Genomic DNA, 13,384 nt, shown 5'->3' on the forward strand with positions numbered 1-13,384 from the left:
AAAGACAAAGAGTTTGGGCAGAGATGTCAGTCGAGGCAGAAGTGCAGCTGCCACCCATTCCACATCAAACAGTCCCTTCCCTACAGCCTAGGTCTTCGTGGCAAACGAATCTGCTCCAGTCCGGAATCCCTGAACCATTACACCAACAACCTGACAACAGCTTTCGCATCCCGCAACTACCCTCCCGACCTGGTACAAAAGCAAATAACCAGAGCCACTTCCTCATCCTCTCAAACCCAGAACCTCCCACAGAAGAACCACAAAAGTGCCCCACTTGTGACAGGATACTTTCCGGGACTGGATCAGATTCTGAATGTGGCTCTCCAGCAGGGATACGACTCCCTCAAATCCTGCCCTGAAATGAGATCCATCCTTCATGAAATCCTCCCCACTCCACAAAGAGTGTCTTTCCGCCGTCCACCTAACCTTCGTAACCTCTTAGTTCATCCCTATGAAATCCCCAAACCACCTTCCCTACCCTCTGGCTCCTACCCTTGTAACCGCCCCCGGTGTAAAACCTGTCCCATGCACCCTCCCACCACCACCACCTACTCCAGTCCTGTAACCCGGAAGGTGTACACAATCAAAGGCAGAGCCACGTGTGAAAGCACCCACGTGATCTACCAACTGACCTGCCTACACTGTGATGCATTCTATGTGGGAATGACCAGCAACAAACTGTCCATTCGCATGAATGGACACAGGCAGACAGTGTTTGTTGGTAATGAGGATCACCCTGTGGCTAAACATGCCCTGGTGCACGGCCAGCACATCTTGGCACAGTGTTACACCGTCCGGGTTACCTGGATACTTCCCACTAACACCAACCTATCCGAACTCCGGAGATGGGAACTTGCTCTTCAATATATCCTCTCTTCCCGTTATCCACCAGGCCTCAATCTCCGCTAATTTCAAGTTGCTGCCACTCATGCCTCACCTGTCATTCAACAACATCTTTGCCCCTGCACTTCTGCCTTGACTGACATCTCTGCCCAAACTCTTTGTCTTTAAATATGTCTGCTTGTGTCTGTATATGTGTGGATGGGTATGTGTGTGTGTGCGCGCGAGTGTATACCCGTCCTTTTTTCCCCCTAAGGTAAGTCTTTCCGCTCCCGGGATTGGATTGACCCTTACCCTCCCCCTTAAAACCCACATCCTTTCGTCTTTCCCTCTCCTTCCTTCTTTCCTGATGAGGCAACAGCTTGTTGCGAAAACTTGAATTTTGTGTGTATGTTTGGGTTTGTGTGTCTGTCGACCTGTCAGCACTTTCATTTGGTAAGTAACATCATCTTTGTTTATATATATATATATATATATACACACACACACACACACACACACACACACACACACACACACACACTGCTGGCCACCGTAAATGCAACACCAAGAAAGACAAGAGGTAGCACAACAAAATTTATTTGGTAGATAACATGTTGACCAAGTATCAAATGATTACGTTTACAGACGTCTGTGACATGTGGTTCCTGCCAGAATCAGTAGCCAGAGTAGCCGCCATTGTTGGAGATCACCGCTGCCACACGTCTCGGCATTGAGTCAAAGAGACGTTGGATGTGTTCCTGGGGTACAGCAGCCCAAGCAGCTTCCACACGTTGCCAAAGATCATCTGGTGTGGCAGCTGGGGATGTAATCTGGGTCACTCGTTGAGCAACCATGGACCACATGTTTTCTATCGGCGAAAGATCCGGAGAGCGAGCCGGCCAGGGAAGCAATTCAATCTGGTTATTGACGAAGAACCTTTGGACAATGCATGCCACGTGTGGTCGCACATTATCCTGTTGAAATATGGCTGTGGCCGAGCCCTGAAGGTAAGGAAGGACAACTGGCTCCAGCACCTCGGATATGTAGCGCCGGCTATTTAAAGTACCGGCAATGCGTACTAGAGGTGTGCGAGAGTAATATCCAATACCGCCCCATACCATAATACCCGGTGCAAGACCAGTGTGGCGATGCATAATGCAGCTGTCCAGCATCCTCTCTCCACGGTGTCTCCACACTCGAATCCGACCATCGTGGTGCTGCAGAAAGAAGCGTGCTTCGTCAGTAAAGACAACATCATTCCATTCTGCCGTCCACATCCGTCTGTCATCACACCATTGGCGACGGAGACGTCTGTGGTTCTGCGTCAATGGTAGACGAAGCAATGGACGTCTTGCGAACAGACCACTCTGCTGTAAACGGCGTCGAATGGTACGCGCAGACACTGGATGATGCGTTACAGACGCAATGTGCTGTGCTATGGTTCGGGATGTCACTGAGTGATCCGTCACTGCCATGCGCACAATTTGCCTATCAGCACGTGCAGTGGTGCACCGAGGTGAATGCGATCGACCACGTCGGTCCGTCGTACCCTCCTGCATCCAACGGTCACATATCCGCATTACAGTTGTTTGGTTTCGTCCAACACGACTAGCGATTTCTCTGTATGATAATCCACAATCTCGGTAAGCCACTATCCAAGATGATGAGACTCACCAAACAAAAGTGCTGGCAGGTCGATAGACACACAAACAAACATACACACAAAATTCAAGCTTTCGCAACAAACGGTTGCTTCATCAGGAAAGAGGGAAGGAGAGGGAAAGACGAAAGGATGTGGGTTTTAAGGGAGAGGGTAAGGAGTCATTCCAATCCCGGGAGCGGAAAGACTTACCTTAGGGGGAAAAAAGGACAGGTATACACTCGCGCACACACACATATCCATCCGCACATACACAGACACAAGCAGACATTTGTAAAGGCAAAGAGTTGAAACATCACACTGAAATCCAGTGATGCCATAAAATGATGCTGTAGGTATTAATACAACATAGTTCATATTTGGTATCATCAAATTTATCATGGTAATTTTGTTATGGTGTGGAGAACCACAAGTGATCATCATCAATCACTGTCCATATTATCTAAGGGTACATTCAGAGGCAATGTTGCTCCAGAGAATGGTAGGGAATATTATTTATTTATTTATTTATTTATTTTGTACACACTATTACGCAGCTTCAATAAATTAACCCAGATAATCCTGTCGTCCTTCTGGAAGGACAACATCACTCTGTCGAAATTATTTATTTTTGCGAATAATGCATTGTTGCAACCGACTGTGATGCATTGTTATATGACGTAGGCAGAGTCAGTTGCGCGCTGTGACAGTCAGTTTGACGCTGTCGTTCATAGTGAGTGAGAAACTGTGTCTTCAAAATAGGGCCGATTTTACCATGTACGAACTGACTGACCTTGTCATCGATGGGTATGCATATTTTCTTTCATATTGTGTCAATAATTCTGAAACTTGTCATATAATATATTAAAGAATTAACCTATATTATTTATGGGTTTATATTACGATTGAAAGTTTTCGTCAGTTGTAATTCAATAATGTTTTCAACTGTCCTTCCAGAAGGACATCAGGGTAATATGTTGTCATTTTGTATTCACGGAAAACGATGTACACTGATGGCACTTTTGGACATGTTAGAATCAAAAGATGAGGAAATACCTAATATTGGTGTGGATGTAACATTACACCCTCCTCTAAATTCAACTGATGACATAACAGATGAAGATTCGGGTGCTGAAGAAAATCCAAGTGCAGAAAAATTAGCAGCAAGTCAGCTCAATGCTACTGCACTTCGTGATTTGGCCATTTCTACCAATTTTAATGCTGTGAATGCAACAAGGAAACAATCCTTTACCTCTGATGTTGTTCCAGGACCCTCCAGCAGTACAAAAACAGCAACAATAACAACAACAACCACAAACAAACCAGCAAGGCTATCGAAGAATAAAGTTCTAAATCTCAAGCAATATAACTGGAAAAGTGGTGAAATAGTTAATCCAACATATGTATGGCCTCTAATGTTCACAGTTGCAATGAAGAAAAGGCGAAGACTGCTTGAATATTTCCAACAGTTTTTTGATAACAAAGTGCTTCAAATGATGGTCACTTACACAAATCAGTACGCAGCCAAGAGAAACAGACTAGGTGATTGTTCAGAAGATGAGATGTTGGTGTTTATTGCAATACTTCTGCTAAGTGGATATGTAACAGTGTCATGCAGAAAGGTGCACTGGCAATCAGATAAAGATGGTCACAACGACCTCATAACAAATGCCATGTCCAGAGATCGATTTGACTCTATCTTTTCCAATTTGCATGTAAGCAACAATGATAATTTAGATAATTCAGACCGTTTTGGGAAAATCCGCCCATTACTGTGTATGCTGAATGATAGATTCAAACAATTTGCACCTCACGTGCAGCATCATTCTGTCGATGAATCGATGGTCTCATACTTCAGAAGTCACGGGTGCAAACAATTCATAAATGGGAAACCAATCCGATGCGGATTCAAATTTTGGTGTGGAGGCAGAATTGGTGGATATATTATTTGGCTCGAACCTACCAAGGACCTGGCACGTGTAGTAAGGATTATGAAACGAAAGGTATTGGGTACGGTGTGGTAATGACTTATGTTGACCAGTTGCTTCCACATGTTCCATATCGAATATACTTTGATAACCTCTTTACCAGCGTTGAACTACTACATGACCTAAAAGACAAGGGCGTGGAAGCAACAGGAACAATAAGAGGAAACAGAGTTAAGAATTGTACTCTATCATCTGTAGATAAAATGATAAAAGAAAACAGAGGATCATATGAAGTTTGTTCTGACTCAGCATCTGGGATTTCCATTGTACGTTGGAATAACAACAATGTTGTTACTGTAGCCACCAATTTTGACAGAGTGCAACCACTACGCTTTGTAACATGATATTCTAGGGAACAAAAGAAAAGGATTACCGTACCTCAACCTAACTTATTACACTCCTACAATACTCATATGGGAGGCATAGATCGAGGTAACCAAAATGTATCCATGTATAGATGCTCTATAAGAGGGAAAAAGTGGTATTTCCCGATCATTGCACATTTTATACACATTGCAGAGCAAAATGCCTGGGATCGTTACAAGCACAACGAAGAACCCATAGATCATCTGACATTTCCTCGTCAAACTGTCACTGCAATTCTTGAAAGTAACAAAAGAGTCACTACCAGCAGGGGACATCCTAGTAAGAGGGCAAAACTAGATTCTAGATTTGATGGAAGAGAACATTATGTTGCTGAATTACCAACGGACAAGATAACAAAAAAGAGGAAGCACTGAAATGTCGAAGTTGCCACAAAAAAACTACTACTATATATGTAAAATGTGACGAACCACTTCATGTTTGTTGCTTTTTGTCTTATCGTACTAGTGCATAAAATATGTGTATAGGTTATTTTCCTTGTTTTTTTTGTATTTATTAGCTGTTTTAGCCCATAATTCAAATTTATTTGTGTTTATTGGATAGTATAAAAATCAAAACAAGTTAATTGTGCAATGTCATATACTTTAAAAACATGTTCCCTTATTGTCCTGGCATCCTTGTGGAAGGACACCCATTTTTGGAAACACTAAATAAAAATAAATACTCAAAATTGTTTTTACTTTCTTCCTTACAATCTTGTGTATGAATGTAGATAAGATATAAATCAATTTTGAAGAACATATAATTCAGGACTATCTGGGTTAAAATGCATTTTTATACATGTATTTCACAAGTGCTGCAATTTACTCTTTTCTGTGTAATTTTATTTTCCACAACTAGTTTCGAGCAGGGCTCATTTTCAAGCAGCACATGTATAAAATGAAGTGTGTGTGTGTGTGTGTCTATATATATAGTTATTTATTGTTGGACACTATTTACTTACATTTACAAGGTCATTAATGTTATTTATGATATATGACGATTTGCTTTATTATATTTGTGATGCCATTGCGTAACTCTCATATTATCAATCTATTTTTATGTCAGTGACTGCACTTTATTATCTTTGGTGAAGCCAGTTTTTGTTCAATATAGAATTCAGGGTCATCTTTGTCAAAGTTCTCAAACTTACTTTCTTTTTTTTCTTTTAAGTGTGTTGATCTATCTCCACTATAATGTTCATACAGCTCCCCTTTTCTGATCTATGAAGAACTGAAAGGTTATTGCTTATATGAGTGCTGTGCCAAAAGTTTTTACCAACTCTTAAACCGAAATCCTGCTGAAAATGGGACTATTTCAGTTGGAAACAGCATTATTATTATTATTATTTTATTATTATATATCTATGCGCATGCTCACGGCAATTCCCCTATCAACGGATTTTAAACCACACTGCAAACGATGAGGGAGATGCAGCCAGTGCTGAGTCAGACACAGTACAAAATGAATCTGGTGTGCTGTGATTTTCATGCAATGATATACCAGCAGAAAAATGCTCCTATAGGGACCAAAAAATGTGAATATGTTCCTGTGTATTTAAAAGAATCTGACTGAGAAGTGGGCTACCAGCTGCCTCATTCTACCTTCCTCAGCACCTTTAAAAACTTTGGGAACAGATTCACACTTTTTCCACAAGTTCCAACTCACACACACACTAGTCCACCATTGTAAGTTGCTCATACCCATCCATTCCCAGTTGCCCTTTCTCACCCATTTATTCAGCACAACTCATTGTCATTACGTCTTTGTGTCTTTCTGTCACTGTCTCCTGTGCCACAACCGCAGTCCCCTTCATTCTATCCTACAACAACTGTCTTCTCCCACTGTCACTGTCTCCCTGTATATCACCAAAAAGCTGTTCTTATTGCTAATATCTCATTCCTTTCTTCCTACTCCTGCCCCCTCTTCTCACTATCACTATCTCTCTCTTCCTTGTTGTCACTGACATATACTCTGTCTCTCATTATCACTGGCTCTCACCCACTTCCACTTTCAATTTCTCTTTCTCTTTACTCCTCCCTCCTGGCACTGTCTCCTTCGCTCTTTTCTTAGCACTGTTCTGTCACTGTCAACTATGTTCCTTGTGTTCCTTGGCACTGATTCCCTGTCTCTCTCTCACCATACCATTGTCTACTTTGCTCTTTCTGTAACATAAGCACTGTCTAGTATCTTCCAGCATTTATTACTTTTCCATCACTTTGCCCCTGTCACTTTCTTCTTCTCTCTCAGCATAAAACAGCTTGAATACATTCTCATGCCAAAAGTTTTTGGAAAATTTTTAAATAAGCTGAGGAAGGTAGAATGAGGCAGCTGGTACTCCACTTTTCAGTCAGAGTCTTTTAAATAAACAGACATATGCACATTTTTTTGTGCTCTCATAGGAGCATTTTCCCACTGGTTCCTTTTTTTCCCTGCTACAGCAAGGCATGTAAATAACATGAAAAATGTATTGGTTAGTAAAATTTAGATAGTTTCCTTACAGGAAGTTAAAGAAATGCGAAACTAATTTTACACCTCAGACCATAATTTTAATGCACAAAAATTTTGCATGTGCTTCAGTACAACATGAGATTAACAGGTGATGACAGAGACACTTTACAGCATATTTCTCCATACTAATTTTTGCCTCACAACAGATTTGACATGTGTATTTTACCTTGTAAGTACGATAACTTTGAAGCTCTGTATCTCAGAAATCAATAAAGATATGAAGAAAATTTTCACAGGCAATTGAGATTGGGATCTTAGGAATACCACGTAAAAATTACATCCATTTGTTGTGCACAGCCATCTTGGACTCTGCAGCAGGGTTTTGGCACCCAATACACAAGCTTTTGGGGTTTTTCTCCATTATGGATAAAGATTTTTGCGAACGGGGAGATGGCTCTTCTAGATAAATACCTAGAGAACACATTGCTAAAATCTGAGCAATTTGCTGTGGTTACTTATTATTCAGATTTCTACTTGTATCAGATTTTAAGTGCAAAAGTAGGGTAACTCTGAGCCTTTGTACAATGGAAACGGATAAAGATATCAAGAATATTTTCAAGTCTGTTCAGGATCTCAGGAATATGTCACAAAAATTTCAGCCATTTGCTGTATGTAGCTGTCTTGGAATCCTTGGCTGTGTTCTGGTCCACTGGTGACAGCAAAAATATAGTAAAAAGCTTTTTTCTTTGAAATTTTTCAAGAACTGCCAACAAACTAATGGTGCCTCCCATCAAGTCCAACACAGACTATATCAAATGCAAAAAGAAGCAACTGATTTGATCCATTTACCTAAGCAGGAGGAAGTATGTAATATTCATACTTTGACCTTGTACCTTTTCACCATCAACAGAACACAAGGTATTAACAATGGGAAATCTTGTTTTTATGCACAACATTTTGGAACATATTAGGTAGGCATTCTGTCGCAAGCATACTGATGACGACTACAAAATGAAGTTAAACGAAGAAGAATGACACTTTTCTCCGGAATATATTTTTGGTGTACCTGTCCCTTCTTTCGTCACTGTTAGAAATTAGTTTTGTGAATTTTCAAGGGATTGCAAGTCTATCAAATATGAACCTTACCCCAGTCACCCAGCAATGGCAAATGACCCAAGAAAACATTAATTTTGTGGGGAAAATGATTGAAGAGTAACCTCACCTCACATTTTATGACATTAAAGGGACTCTAAATATTGGATCAATTGTAGTGTGGATCGTTGTTCATGATCCTTCAAGCCCCAACAAGAGATATGCATGTTGGATGCCACATTCTTTGAGAGAAGTCCAAAACAACACAAGAATGGATTGGAGTCATCTTATTCTTGAAAAATTTGACAAACAGTGGTCCAAAGACAGGTATATTATCATCACTGGTGACAAAACATGAGTGTGCCATTATGACTCTGAAAGGAAGAGGCAGTCTGCATTATGATGATTTCCAAGTAAGGAACCACCCATGAAAATTTCAGAGAAGTAGGAGCTCTGGAAAGGCGATGGTGATCACTTTCTTCACCAAGATGGGTTATCTCACCTCTGTGAGCCTGGACACACATCGTACAATCAATGCTGAGTGATATGTGATCAAATATCTGCCAAAAGTCACAGCCACATGGAGGTCACAGCACCCAAAGTTGAAGAGCGGCACCTTCATCTATATCATGACAATTTGTCAACACAAATAGCTGCCAGAACAATGGACTTCTTGCAGAAGGAGAAAGTGTGTGTGTGACCACACTCACTCTTTTCACCTGACCTGGCCCCATCGACTTCTTCCTGTTCCCAAATCCGAAGGAAAAGAATTTATGGGCAGCGTTTAACATCCAACGATGAGGCTATTGCAGCATACAATAGTGCTCGAAGAGACTTCCCTAAAGAAGCTTGGACTGAAACAATTTGTAAATGGTTAAAGAGGATGGAGAAATGTATAAGTGTTTACGGAAAGTATTTTAAAATATTGTAATAGTTATATTTTTTTCTGAATTTCAGCTAAAAATTTTTGGCGTTAACCTCATATATATTATAGGGTGTTATTTTTCGCAGAGATGGGTGCTAAATGTGTGAGGCTGGTTCCACTTTTGTTTACATGTCCCCTCTATCTTTTAAGAAAGTTTCATCCTGTATGTAGACCATATCACCGTCACTGCATTTAATTTTATATATTCCTGACTGGTTGTATTTTTTTAGTTTTGTCTATTCCGAGTATTATGTTCATTTGAGTTTGTTTTCTGTGCAACAGCTATTTTCAAGATTAACATTAAGAAACGTGTAACTTGTTTTTTGTGAAACATTCCCTAAGTGCAGTAATATAACACACTTCTCTTTCTTATTTCTTTCTATTTTTGCTAATGTTACTTCTCAAGTTTCATTTGCATAAGGTAAAGGTGTCACCAACCTGAAGATTGGTTTGAATAACATAATGTTTTACTGAACATGGTCCTATTGGAGGTGGTATGCACCTGCTTTATTCTAACCTATGAACAACTTACCCTGTCAGTTACAGAGGAACCTACGGAGTAATGTGGACTTGAACCACAAAGCAACTCAACATTTTTCACATAACAAACATTGCCAGAGGTGAATGAAGTGCTAAATGCCAGATAAAATTCCTTGGACTCACGACAGACCTTTGGATATACTGGGCTCAATTTACTACTGAGCTTTTGCACACTTGGCCTTAATTTTTTCTTCCTGTGTATTTTATTGACTATATCAAGACTGTAGCCATTATTGGTCATTGCAGTATAACCCTACTTTTCATGCTTCCAGAATTAATGTTTTCCTGATGTTTACAACATCTTTTATTGATCTCTTAAAATTTTTCTATGTTAACATTATTAATTCACATCTGCTTTTCGGTTATCATAACTGCAAATCTCCTACAATCTACACTTAATGAAACTATGTTCATGGACAGAAAGGCAACAATACAGTTGACATACGACACTGGCAAGACACTGACTTTCAAGTAGTGTTTACAAGCATTAGGCAGTTTAACTGTCTTTAGTCCTGGATTCTCTAGTTCTGAGCTTTCTGTTAGTGTTGTCTTCAGACTGAAGACTGGTCTCATGCAGTGATCTCCATGCTAGTCTAATCTGTGCAAGCCTCATCATCTCTGCATAACTACTGTAACCTATGTCCAACTGAAACCGCTAACTGTATTCGAGATCTGGTATCCCTTTACAATTTTTACTCCTCTCCCCACATTTCTCTCCATTACCTAAGTCAGCCCCAAAATGTCTCCTACCAACTAATCCCACCTTTTAGTTACCTTGTATTATAAATTTCTTTTTCCCCCTCATTTTGATTCAGTACCTCTTTATTAGATATTCAGTCAATCCAACCAGCCTTTAGCATTCTTCTGTAGCAGCACTTCAAAAATTTCTGTTGTAGTCTTGTCAGTGCTATACGCTCCAGACAAATACAGAAAAAACTTCTTAATGAGTTTATACTCAATTCAATAAATTTCTCAATTTCAGAAACACATTTCTTTTTTGCAATTGTCTGCCTGCATTTTATATCTTTATACTTAGCAATTATCAACCGTTTTGCTTCCCATGCAACTAAACTTATCAACTGCTTTTAGTGACTCATATCCTAATCCAGTTCCCTCTGCATCTCCTGATTTTATTTGACAATTGTCCATCAACCATGTTTTGCTCTTGCTGATGTTCATCTTACAACCTCTTTTTCAAGACACTATATCCATTCTACTCTTAATCGATAGAAGACGAAAGGTGGAACAATTTGTGCAAGCAGTACTTTGTCTCCTAATACTGCCACACTCCTAACAGTAACTATATTGTGTGTAGTGTTGTTCACAGTTATTTGATTAAATTCTGTGTTGAGATGGGCTAAACTCCAAAATCGAAACGAAAGGAATCAACAAGAACAACTCTTCTACATAGTATTTGAACTGTTTCAAAAAAAGTAAATTGTATGAATATTGTTTTGGCAAAAATACACTGATTTTCAAGTAGACATTATTGTATAGTGTATTGTCTAACCCCCCCCCCCCCACCCCCCAGCCCCACCCCCGAAATCAAAATATGTAGTGATACCAGAGATATGGTTAGGTTGAGACCTACATTGATTAAAATGACTGAGTGACACATGTAGCAATAATATCTAAGTAAACACCGTACCTGTCACACACTTTTCTGGTACTGCCTTTGGAATATTTCATTATGTTGCTACACATCTACATGCAAGTATCATCACTGCCATTGCCATGTGAAGTTGAAAAGTAAATAGGTAATACCTTTTTCCCTTTATGAATGTAGTGCAATGTTTTGTTGTTTGTTTTGGTCTTCAGTCTGAAAACTGGTTTCATACGGCTCTCAATGCTGTGCAAGCCTCCCCTTCTCTACATAATTACTAATTACTGCAACCTACATTCAGTTGAATCCGCTTACTCTAGTCAAACCTTGGTCTCCCTCATCAGATAATGGTGGCGCAATTATTTCGGCGCATCATATCGAGGTCTTTAGCACCCACTCCTCCCAAGACTTCCCTCCATTACCAAACTGACAATTTCTTGATGCATCAGGAAGTGTATGAGCAACCAGCCCTTTCTTTAAGCCAAGTTGTGCCATAAATTTTCTAGTCTGGCTGCCTGAATACCCATTAGCTTTTCCTCAACCTTATCCAGTGCTGCCTATAGATGCCCAGCTGCCCAGGAGAAATTACTGGAGGTCAGACAGCCTGCTTTGGATAAAAAGCTTCAGAAAATACTTCCTAACATTTAAATGGATATTCAGTGTTAGCAAATTTCTCTTTTTCTCAAAAGCTATTCTTGCTATTATCAGTCTACATTTTTATCCTCTCTGTTTCAACCATTATCAGTTACTTTACAGCCCAAATGGGAAAACTCATCTAATATTTTCAAGGCTGATTGTAAAAATACTGTTGACTGGAGATTCGTTCTAATCTTATTTCAGAAAACAAGACAAGTACACCAATTCTATGTAGTGTATAACTAAATCTGGATCAACTGAACAAGGTTCAGTGTTGATACAACTTAAAATGTGAAATGCCTGGCAAAACTGCTAAATAAATGATCAACACAATTACCGAGCTTTGACAACAGATATTAATTGTACACCAGACAATAAACAATTTTCTGTTGTAAAGCCAGAGGAAAATAAGCAGATGAAACTTCTCAAACATCAAGAAACTTCTCTACAGCCAAAAAGCATCAAAATACTGCCCATCACAGTGACCTAGAATGTTAGGAAAGCAGCAAGTACCATATTCAGGTGATGTAATTTTAAAATGTGATTTATCATAGTTATCTTTAGACCAGAAATCCCAAAGAGTACATGGTTTGGAGCTGATAATTCATGCCCACCTAGTTTCCGTTATTTTGTGGTGTAGCCGATTTCACTCAAAACACAAACTGTAGATGACTGTGGCATCACATCAAGCTTTCACTACTTTGCTGAGCGTGATGAAAATACACACACTACTGACTGTTGACTACAGATTCAGACAGCTTTCTCTGGGAATGAATATTTAAATCATTCACAAGAAACTATTGAAGCACAGTGCACCAGAGGTATACACTTGTGTTGATTTGACCAGTAGCATGATTTACGGGGCATGTTCCCACTGGAGTTGGTACGCTACTGACTTCTTCAGACATCTGAGCAGACTTCCCATCCAGATATATGGAGATCTACAGGTTAATGTGGGCAATGAACCATCACTTAATCATTTTGCACATCAGCAAGCATTTCCAGGGGCAAAGAAGCATTAAGTGAAATAATCTTTTCACATTACTTGCAAGTTTCTCCAAGTATTCTGATGAGAACAATTACTAACATCACCAATATTCTCCTCAACCCACCCATACAGACAAAAAATTTTTTTTTTTTTAAATGAGCTTCGGCAGTGTGACAGTGTTAATAAGAACTTCTGTATTATTATTTCTTCTACACTTGCATTTGCCAAAAGTTCTTTCTTTTGTAGTGTCACTAGATTATGAACTGATGACTATAACTGGACTTGATTTGATCACAAAATTTTGTCTGTGGAAGCTGATCCTAGTTAACAGCAAAAT

At 39.6% G+C, this 13,384-nt stretch overlaps 1 protein-coding gene across 6 annotated transcripts in view; it reads right to left on the minus strand.

Annotated features, from left to right (window-relative positions):
- LOC124554893 (serine/arginine repetitive matrix protein 2-like) overlaps positions 1-13,384 on the minus strand; it is a 391,768-nt gene that overhangs the window by 336,514 nt on the left and 41,870 nt on the right. The gene's annotated exons all lie outside the window — the stretch shown is intronic.

This window comes from Schistocerca americana, chromosome X (genome assembly GCF_021461395.2).
Source record: "Schistocerca americana isolate TAMUIC-IGC-003095 chromosome X, iqSchAmer2.1, whole genome shotgun sequence".
NCBI lineage: Eukaryota > Metazoa > Arthropoda > Insecta > Orthoptera > Acrididae > Schistocerca > Schistocerca americana.